Below are 9,813 nucleotides of genomic sequence, written 5' to 3'. Positions count from 1 at the left end.
AAAGGTCAAGTGCAAGCCTTGCGCCTGCCTGCTTTCTCTGCATCTCTGAACACCCTCCCTTCCCCACTGGCACACAGGCCTTGTTCAGTTTCCCCAAGAGGTCTTCTCTGTCCTGCTAAGAGGCCACACACATACTGTTCCCTCTGCCTGGATCACTGTCCCTGCACCTCCCCCGACCTCGCTCCAGCACATCTGCTGAGCCTGTTTCCTCTTATCCTTCCACTCCTTCCGGGAACCTTCTGGACCACTTTACATAGAAGATCACCTCTTCTTTGCTGTCCAAGGCCCCTCACACATATACCTGTGTGCCCCGGTGTTGTCTCTGGCTGACTGTTAGTCCCTCACACCCCCACCCAGGCAGGTCCCTCGTTCATTTTGAGACACGTTTTCTGAACAAATTACACGTATGAAAAAGTAAAGCAGGAAGTATATTTTAAAATACAGTATTTTCTTATTCATACACATTTTTAAAATGAATTACACATATGGAAACTAAGGTAATAAATATATTTTTAAAATATGCTTTTTAGGGCTTCCTGGGTGGCTCAGTTGGTTGAGCACCTGACTCTTAATTCGATTCAGGTCATGATCCCACGGTCATGACATCAAGACCCGTGTTCAGCTCTGCACTCAATGTGGAGTCTGTTTGGGATTCTGCTCCTCTCCCTCTGCCCCTCTTCCTTGCTTGCGCTTTAACCCTCTCTCTCTCTCTAAAATAAAAACATAGAATAAAAAATAATTTAAATACGCTTTTTATTTTAAAATTGTTTTAGATTTACAGAAACGTTGTTAAAAAAAAGCACAGAAAATTCCCATATAATCTACATCCCGTCTTTTATTATGAATATCTTGTGTTACTATGATTTGTTTATCACAACAAATGAACTAATATTGATACACTATTATTAACTACAGACCGGACTTTAACTCATATTTCCTTAGTTTTTACTAATGTCCTTTTTTCTGCCCCAGGATCCTGTCCGGGACCCCACATGGCATCCAATTGTCACATCTTCTTAGGATCCTCTTGGCTTGACAGGTTCTCAGACTTTCCTTGATTTTAGTGACCCTGACAGTTTTGAGTACTGGTCAGGTGTTTTATAGAATGTCCTCCAACTGGGGCTTGTCTGATGTGAGAATAATCTCATGGTTATCTTGGGTTAAATATAATTTCAAGAGGGAAAATGTTGTTGGGTTATGTGTTAGAATTCTACAGAGAAACAGAATCAAGACGGTGTGGATGCATGTGTGTGGTGGCTGTGTGTGTGTGAGTGTGTGTGTGTGTGTGTGTGTGTGTGTGTGTGTGTGTAGTTAGATTTATTTTCAAGAATTGTGATTGTGAGGGCTGGCAAGCCTAAACTCTGTAAGATGGGCTGGAGACTCAGGGAAGAGGTGATGTTGCACTTGGAGTTTCAAGGCAGTCTGAAGCAGAACCCCTTCCCTTCTTCCTCGGGGAGTCTCAGTCTTCTTCTCTTAAAGTCTTCAACTGTTTGGACAAGGCCCACCCACATTATGGAGGCTAATCTGTTTTACTCAAAGCTGGCTGATTTTAATGTTAATCCCATCTAAATAAATACCTTGGCAGCAATGTCTACACTACTGGGTCACCAAGCATCTGGGCCACCATAGCTTCCCCAAGTTGACGCATAAAATTAACCAGTGCAGAGAGAACTGTTTAATCACTTCCGATGGGGTGGGTACCCAGAAAATTGGCTCCCAAACCAAATAGCGGGAGTTGTGGGCCAAGGAAGGTCCAGCAGTAGCAGCAGCTAACTCATTGTTAACCTCTGAACTCCAGGGCTAAGGGCCTCCAGTTAAACTGTTCTTTATTACTGCAAACCAAACATGACTTTGACCAGCCTGCAATAGAGAGGTTAGCAAGAGGTAATTTTTAGAAAGAAGTCTTTTTTTTCCCCTCTGGGAAAAGGTCCGGGTCTGTCTGGGTTGATGGAAATATAGTTTCAGAATATCCCCTTTAGCTAGTCTACATGCAGAGGAAAGGAGGCCTAAGAGACGGTGAAACTATCATGTAAGTGGTCTGTGAGCTCATGAAAAAGAACACCTCCAGCCCTTCTTAATTATTTCCGAGCTTCCCTCCCTGGGTAGGGGGGGTGGTGCATGAGCAGTGGTAACCGCTCTGCCTCGCATTGACAGTGAGCACTGAGCTTCCCGCGGCTTCCCCAGGGATGGTTTCACCCCCCTTTGTACATGATCAGCCCAGCAGGACCCACACATGGGTGGTCGCTAGTAGGAGAGGCACAGCCGGAAACGAATGTCCTGCCAGCAGAATGCACTTGTTTGCTTAAGCAATAAGAATGTGAATTTTTTTAATAGTGGATTTTTTAAAAAAATGTGTATTTAGTTTTGAGAGAGAGTGAGTGGGTGGGGGAGGGGCAGAGAGAGAGGCAGGGACAGAGGATCCAAAGCGGGCTCTGCGCTTAGAGCACAGAGCCTGATGGGGGGCTCCAACTCACCAACGGTGAGATCGTGACCTGAGCCGAAGTCAGATTCGCAACAGACTGGGCCACCCAGGCGCTCCGAGAACATGTATTTTCTCTCATAGAATGAAGCCCAGAGAGTGAACAGAAGGTTCCAGAAGTATGCGTCTCTCAATCCAGCAGCAACAGCCTATGCAATGTTCCACCCATGCTGGTCGACGACTGTTGGAGCCACGAAGCTCTTCTTTCAGACAGTTGAAACTAGGGATGCTTTTTTGGACGCTTTTACTCATTAGGGGCCAAGACCAGAGAACCCATAAGAGGAGTGGTTAGCTGAAGGCATGAGGGGAGAGATCAGACATTTAGCAGGAAGTGGGACACGGAGAAGGACAGACAGGAGGGTGACGACGATGGTGCCAGAGCCGATTTCAAGCCTACGTGTCGATCAGCAGACATGAGGCTTAAAGGATATAAACTGCGCGCAGCCTCAGGGAAGTGTGTGCACGGATTTCCTCTTTTCTTTCTACCTGCCGACATCTTTGAAATAAACAAGTTGAACCTTTCTATGCCTTGCTGTCTCTGTCCCGTGAAATCAGACAGGGCCCCCCAACATACCAGCGCATGGTCCTGACACTAACACACTAACACGCCAACGGCTTCCACTAGTATTTGTGGAATGGAACAGTAAGCCAATGACATATTTCCCCACACTTCGGTTGAGTGTGCTTTTTTAAAAAATTTTTATTTTTTATTTATTTCTAGGAGAGAGAGAGAGACAGCGTGAGGAGGGGAGGGTCAGAGAGAGAGGGAGACACAGACTCCGAAATAGGCTCCAGGCTCTGAGCTGGCAGTCAGCACAGAGCCCGACGCAGGGCTCGAACCCACAAACCACGAGATCATGACCTAAGCGAAAGTCGGACGCTTAACCGACTAAGCCACCCAGGCACCCCAGGTTGAGTGTGCTTTTTATGCGATCATCACTTGTGAAGTATACAGGCCAGTTATGTTGGGAAGGAAGGATTTCGGTCATCCACGCATATGGCAATTATGCTGCCCCAATCTTCAGCAGAGCACAGCTTTCACGTGATCATGGCCAAGTCCACACCTATTCATGACTATTCACATGGATAGGAGCACAGACACCTTACATGTGAATTGTATGTGTTCACGCTCTTACCGAACGTTTTTGCAGTTTGAACTTAGGAATTCTGTCGCATGTAACTCTAAGCATGTCGCTGATTCTGAATTTACCACGGCGCATAAAAAGTATTTCTAAGACCTGTAATCGTCTCTGCTCATTTGAAGGACTTTATGCAAATGTGAGTACCTATTTGCTTATTGAAAATTCAAAAGTTCCAAGAAGTATCAAAATGGCTGAACAGAGGTAAGACGTTTAGAAACCATAGAAACATTTAGAAGCTCTAACAAAAAGCTAACAATCATTACGGAAAAAAGCAAGTAGATTATAGAAGTAAAAATGAGTTTTTATTGAAGTTGGCAGACATTCCCAGTGAGAGCAAAGAGCTAGAGGATGGGGAAAAGAAAAATGTGGTCATCAAAGAATAAGAGGGCTAGAAAAAAAGTTAAAAAAAAAAAAAAAAAAAAAAGGAAGCGGCGCCTGGGTAGCTCATTGGGTGAAGCGTCTGACTTCGGCTCATTGCTTTTGAGTTGGAGCCCAGCGTCGGGCTCTGTGCTGACAGCTCCGAGCACGGAGCCTGCTTCGGGTTCTGTCTCCATCTCTCTGCCCCACCCCTGCTTGCGCGGGCACTCTCTCTCTTTCAAATATAAAATAAAGCATAAAAAAAAAAAAAGAATAAGAGGGCTAGAAGCTTTGACCGGTAGCACACTGTAAATGCTGCACTGTAGAGTATGGTGCCCTTCAAAATTAGGAAGTGGAACCCTGTTAACATGGACGTGAGCAACCTTGAGCTACCACACAAATGAACTCCATGCGAATTCCAGAGTCCAGGGTCCGGAAGTGCTCAGAGCTGACTCCCCGCCCCTGGCATGCGGGACCTTGGGCCCTAGTGGAAGGGGAAGAGGGAATCCTCTCTTGCAGGAAAATGGCTGGGGAAAGGCGCTCAAGGTCACGCTTGGCCCAAGTCTCACTGGTGATGGGGGGTGGGGTGGGGAAGGCAGGTCAGGCCATAGGAGATTCCAGATGAGACCACAGGGATTCTGGTGAGAACAGTCTGTGGAGCGCAGCCCATGGAAGGTTCCCTGGATGGCTGGGTGATGCAGGAGCTTTGAGGGCTGGTGGGCGGGGGTGCATTTGGGGAACTGAGACCTTGGCTCCCCTCCTGGGGCACAGCCCCCAGAGGAAAATGTGGTGGAGGGCTGATTCTGTAATTCAGGGGTTAGGGCTCAGGACCCATCGCCCTGGGACCAGGACTCAATGGGGCTCACTTTCCAGAACTTTCTCTTCTTCTGGAATCTTCCCAGGTTTTCCCCTGCCCTTTAGCACTTCTGCCTCATGGAAAGACCAGGCTTGGGCCACCTGCTTGGGGCTAGGGAAGGAGGACAGGCCACATGGAGTCAGGTTCTCTGGAACTATCCGCATTCAGCGAGAAAGCTGGCTTCCCAGGGAGTTTCTGCCTCACAAAGAGAAGATGTCAGAGCCCTGCACGCGACGCAGGACCGTGATGCTGAGGGCAGGGACACTCGGTGCCCTCCCCCCGGCTTTCAGCCCCCCCTGCTTTGTGTGGGAGCAGCCCACCTCTCACCTTTCTGGGACTTAGAAGTCCACCTGTCGGCAGAACCCACATCCTCAGGTGCTCTCAGGGGCCCAGGGCGCCCCAACCTGCCTTTCTGAGGCGGTCCTGACATGGCGGACAGAAATGGAAACGATAAAGATCTCAAAGGTAAAGTGCTACATTATGACTCAATCATACACCTCTCTTGCCCCTAGGAGGGCATCCTTATCTTTTTAAGAAAAGTCACACAAGGGACACCTGGGTGGCAAAGTTGGTTAAGCGTCCGCCTTCAACTCAGGTCATGATCTCACGGTTTGTGGGTTCGAGCCCCATGACCGGCTCTGTGCTGATGGCTCAGAGCCTGGAGCCTGTTTCAGATTCTGTGTCTCCCTCTCTCTCTGCCCCTCCCTTATTCGTGCTCTGTCTCTCTCTCTCAAAAATAAGTGTTAACATTTTTTTAAAAAAAGAGAAAGAAAAAAAAGGTTACACAAGTAAATCGGGAAAGGAAGCAGGCTGTCCCGTGCTATCAGAGCCCCGCCCCCCAGGGGACTGCTGAGTTCTCTGCTCTGTCACGGCTGCGGTGACAGAGCTCGTGGCAAGACCTCGCTGTGGACATGGACTTGGACCCCTGAAGAGACGGGGATACGGAATGCAAAAAGGGGCTCTGCACTGCCCTTTGGGGCCCTGGGGCCAGTGGCATATAAACACCTATTACTCCAGGAAGCAGCTGTTCACCGAGCACACAGGCCTTTTCACTCTGTCCCTGGAAGTCCCCAGAAGTTTCCAGAAGTGTTAAGAGATGGGGAAGGGGCTGGCCTCTCTTACCCTCCAAACTTGGCAAGGTTTCTCCTCCCATTTGCCTTGGAAGCAGCAGCAGGGTTGTTGCCTGGGGCAGATTTCCACAGAGAAGGCAGAGAAAAATCTTCAGAGGTTAGCAACCCTCCCCCTCCCTGGGGCAGATCAAGTTCAGTGAAGGCCTCTTCCTGGACAGCGGGAATAAATTCAGAAGCGAGCACTTCGCCTCCTGCAGCAGAACGGGAATGAGTCTTGATTATGCCTGTGTCGTATTAGCAGGAACCACAAGAGCCTGTGTTATTATTATAAGTACCTTTCAATCATTTAAGACTTGATGGTTTAAACCCTGACTGAGTGGGTTCATCTTGGAGCAGGTGCCAACCAAGCCCGCTATCTGTGCGGCTCTCTGGCTCCGGGAGCCGCGGCCGACACCGCCGGGCTGTCTGGCCAACCCTCCGCTGCCCTCACAGGCTGCCCCCCCCCCCCCCCCCCCCCCCCCCCCCCCCCCCCCCCCCCCCCCCCCCCCCCCCCCCCCCCCCCGCGCTGCTGGCACTTCCTCCCTTCGAGGGCAGCCACCCGAGCTCCAGCTCTGATGCACACGAAACACCCCACAGCCTTGTCAAATGCAGGTTGTGATGCCCCAGAGAGGGGGAGCCTGCGTTTCTAACACTTCTGGGGGCCCTAAAGATGGGACCACCTCGCTGATGGTGGAGCAAGGTTTCAGAGCCAGGCCCATTGAGGGGTCTCTGGCTGGGCTGTGCTCAAGGTCAGCTCCTTTGTCTCAGATCAGAATGGAGTCAACTGCCCCACCCCCACAACTTCTGGATGTCTCTTACATGCTTGCTGGAGGGGCCCCTGGGTGGCTCAGCCTGTGAAGCGTCTGACTCTTCCTGACTTCGGCTCAGGTCATGATCTCACGGTTTCATGAGTTCAAGCCCCAGGTCTGGCTCTGGACTGGCAGCTCACGGAGCCTGCTTGAGATTCTTGCTCTCTCCTCTCTCTCTTCTGCCCCTCCCCCTCTCATGCTGTCTCTGTCTCTCTCAAAATAAAGAAATAAACTTAAAAAAAATGTTTGCTGGAAAAAACAACGGTCCCCTCCCCCTTTCCTCTTCCCACATGTCATCTAGTTGTTTGTTCTACATCTTTAGGAGTCTGTCTTCACCCATGTCTTCTCTTGGCTTCCCTCACGAGCTTTAATTAAGATGACCAAAGGCTGCGAGTACACCACTCAACATAATGCAATCAGTGCTCTGACAGGGAGAAAGAAATATGCTGCTCAGAGGAACCTGAAAAATGCAGAGAAGCCATCATCTGATCAGCAGTTACGCCAGCCTTCTCCTGGGGGCAGGAAGCTTCAGCCACATCGGTGGCTCCTGGACCTGGCAGTTTAAACCACGCTGCCGGGCGATATCACACCACAGTGTGTCCAAAGAACCCAGCACCCATCCCCCCAAAACTCACCCCTCTGCAGAAGCACCCTATGTTACATTCGAGCCTTTTCTCTTGGTGTATGCATGTCACAAACTCAAAGTCATACTGCAGTTCAAATATATTTCTGCAGGTTTTTAACTCATTGAAAATTCCTGGAAAAAAAAAACCCATCAATTTTTTTTTTTTTTAATTTTGAGAGAGAGAAGGTGTGCACGTGTGTGTGTGTAAGGGAGGGACAGAAAGACGGAGAGAGAGAATCCCAGGCAAGCTTGCTGTCAGTACAGAGCCTGACTCGGGGCTCGATTTCACGAACCATGAGATCATGACCTGAGCCGAAACAAAGAGTCAGACACTTAACCAACTCAGCCACCCAGGTGCCCCCAAATCCATCAATTTAAAAAAAAAAATTTTTTTTTTTTTTTTTGAGAAGGGAGAGGAGTATGAGTGGGGAAGGAGCAGAGAGAGAGGGAGACAAAGAATCTGAAGCAGGCTCCGAGGTCCGAGCTGTCAGCACAGAGCCCGGCCCACAGATCATGAGATCATGGCCGAGAAGTCAGATACTTGACTGACCGAGCCACCCAGGCACCCCTGGATCCATCAATTTTTAATAGCTATTTCCATGGTCTGCAATTATTGTTATGTATTCAGTAAAGAGATTACTATTACTGTTGGACATATAGAATTCAACCTACTGGTGGTTCTGTGGAATCTTAGAAAACAGAGGTCCACACACACATGCACAGACACACCCCAGATTATAGCTCTTCCTTTCAAACATCCTTTGCATTTGGAAGCGGAAGGAGACGAGGTCATCACTAGGTAATAGAGACGAGACAGATACCGGTGGGCAACTGTGTTCCAAGATTAACTGAGGCGTATTAAAAACTTTAAGAGTTTGGGGCGCCTGGGTGGCTTAGTCGGTTAAGCGTCCGACTTTCACTTAGTTCATGATCTCGCGGTTCGTGGGTTCGAGCCCCGCATCGGGCTCTGTGCTGACTGCCAGCTCAGAGCCTGGAGCCTGTTTCAGTCTGTGTCTCCCTCTCTCTCTGACCCTCCCCTGCTCATGCTGTCTCTCTCTCTCTCTCCTAGAAATAAATAAAAATATTTTTAAAAAAATTTAAAAAAATTTTTAAGAGTTCATCCAAGCAAAAGTCGATTTAAAATCAGGCTGCATCCAGCCTAGCAGAAAGAAAGGAGCTGTGTCCGAGTTGCTGTACAGATGAGAGACTTCCTGCTGGCAAAAACTTGGTTGGTGATCTAAGGTCACTTTCCCTTAAGGGATGACCAGGGTCTGTCAGGCAGATGACATGCCTAGTGCCTATCTGGTGATTCCTGACTCATGTAAGGTTCCATTTTGGGGACAGCTGAAATGTAATTAAGTTAAGTCTCGATTTGTTGACGTGGGGCTTAGAGTGCGTGTCTCCATTTGGGACCCATTGTCTTGTTTTTACACCTGAAACCACAACAAAGCATTTAGAAGGAGGTGTACTTTACAGCAATCATATTAGTGAAGGGATTTTGAGCATTTAGAGCCACGAACAGTGTTTTGTAGAGTGTTGGTGGTTTTTTTAGAGATGTCCTAGGACTTTGTAAGTAAAGCAAGTGTTCTGACTCCCCCCACTGCTGAGAAGGAAACCGAGGCATGGAAGGGTAAAGTGAGTCATCCACAGTCCCAGAGCTGTCCAGAGACCAGGCCAGAGTCACCCCAAATGGTTCAGCTCCTGGAACGGACTTCTCAACCATCCGCACCTCTAAACACACCATCCTCTTCTCCAGGGTTTAGAAAATGCTCGCACATTTCATGGCAATCTCTTTTGCAACAGCTCAGATGATGCCGTGAAAACAAATACCGGATGAGGAATGTGGTTAGTTGCCCTGAGGATGGCCGTGAAGACCCTCTTCATCTCCCCGCCTGCTCACCCATGCTGGAAATGTCACAGCTCACACCCCATGCGCCAGGTACTGAACCAGAAAGTAAATTACTCCCCAGAAAGCTTCTGATGTTTGTGATGGTGTGACTTTCCCTACGGGAGACAGTCAAGAGGTTAGATATTAATCAGTACACTTCAAGCTGCACCGTAATCTCAGAGGCAGGTGAAGCAAGAGCCAACATGGATGTCAACTGCCCAGCCCAGAATCAAGGAGAACCTTCCACTATGCAGCTGAGTTCCTGGAGCCACGGATGATGGCTCTGCTCTTGTTCCGTGTTTACGTCTTGCTCCGTGGGGCAGAAGGTCCCCCACACTGATGACAAGGACCAAGGAAGAGCAGGCCAGGCTCTGTTCAGAAGTTGCTCTAAGGAATCTGTGCCCTCGGAGGCCAAGCCATTGGAGATGGAAGGGACAGAAAAGGGGCCGGGAGAAATGTCATTCATCCTCATCAACTCCTTGCATCCTGACTCTCAAGTTGCCCGAGTGCCCCTTAGACAAATCTATCTGGTCCAAGTGCAACGAAAC

General features: G+C 48.9%; 1 long non-coding RNA gene across 2 annotated transcripts; it reads right to left on the bottom strand.

Annotated features, from left to right (window-relative positions):
- Positions 1-4,168: 4,168 nt before the first annotated feature.
- On the bottom strand, positions 4,169-6,801 carry LOC120229537. Of its 2 annotated transcripts, XR_005527767.1 has the most exons (4): positions 6,763-6,801; positions 5,957-6,155; positions 5,162-5,257; positions 4,169-4,213 (listed from the first exon to the last, which is right to left on the bottom strand). It is a non-coding gene; the product is annotated as an uncharacterized LOC120229537 (long non-coding RNA). The 2 variants fall into 2 exon arrangements; XR_005527766.1 differs by having other exon boundaries at positions 4,194-5,257.
- Positions 6,802-9,813: the final 3,012 nt, after the last annotated feature.

The sequence above is a fragment of the Hyaena hyaena genome, unplaced genomic scaffold (assembly GCF_003009895.1).
Source record: "Hyaena hyaena isolate Hyena2069 unplaced genomic scaffold, ASM300989v1 scaffold_31, whole genome shotgun sequence".
Lineage (NCBI taxonomy): Eukaryota > Metazoa > Chordata > Mammalia > Carnivora > Hyaenidae > Hyaena > Hyaena hyaena.
Note: the sequence above shows the minus strand (reverse complement) of the source record. Positions and strands in the feature narration are given on the sequence as shown.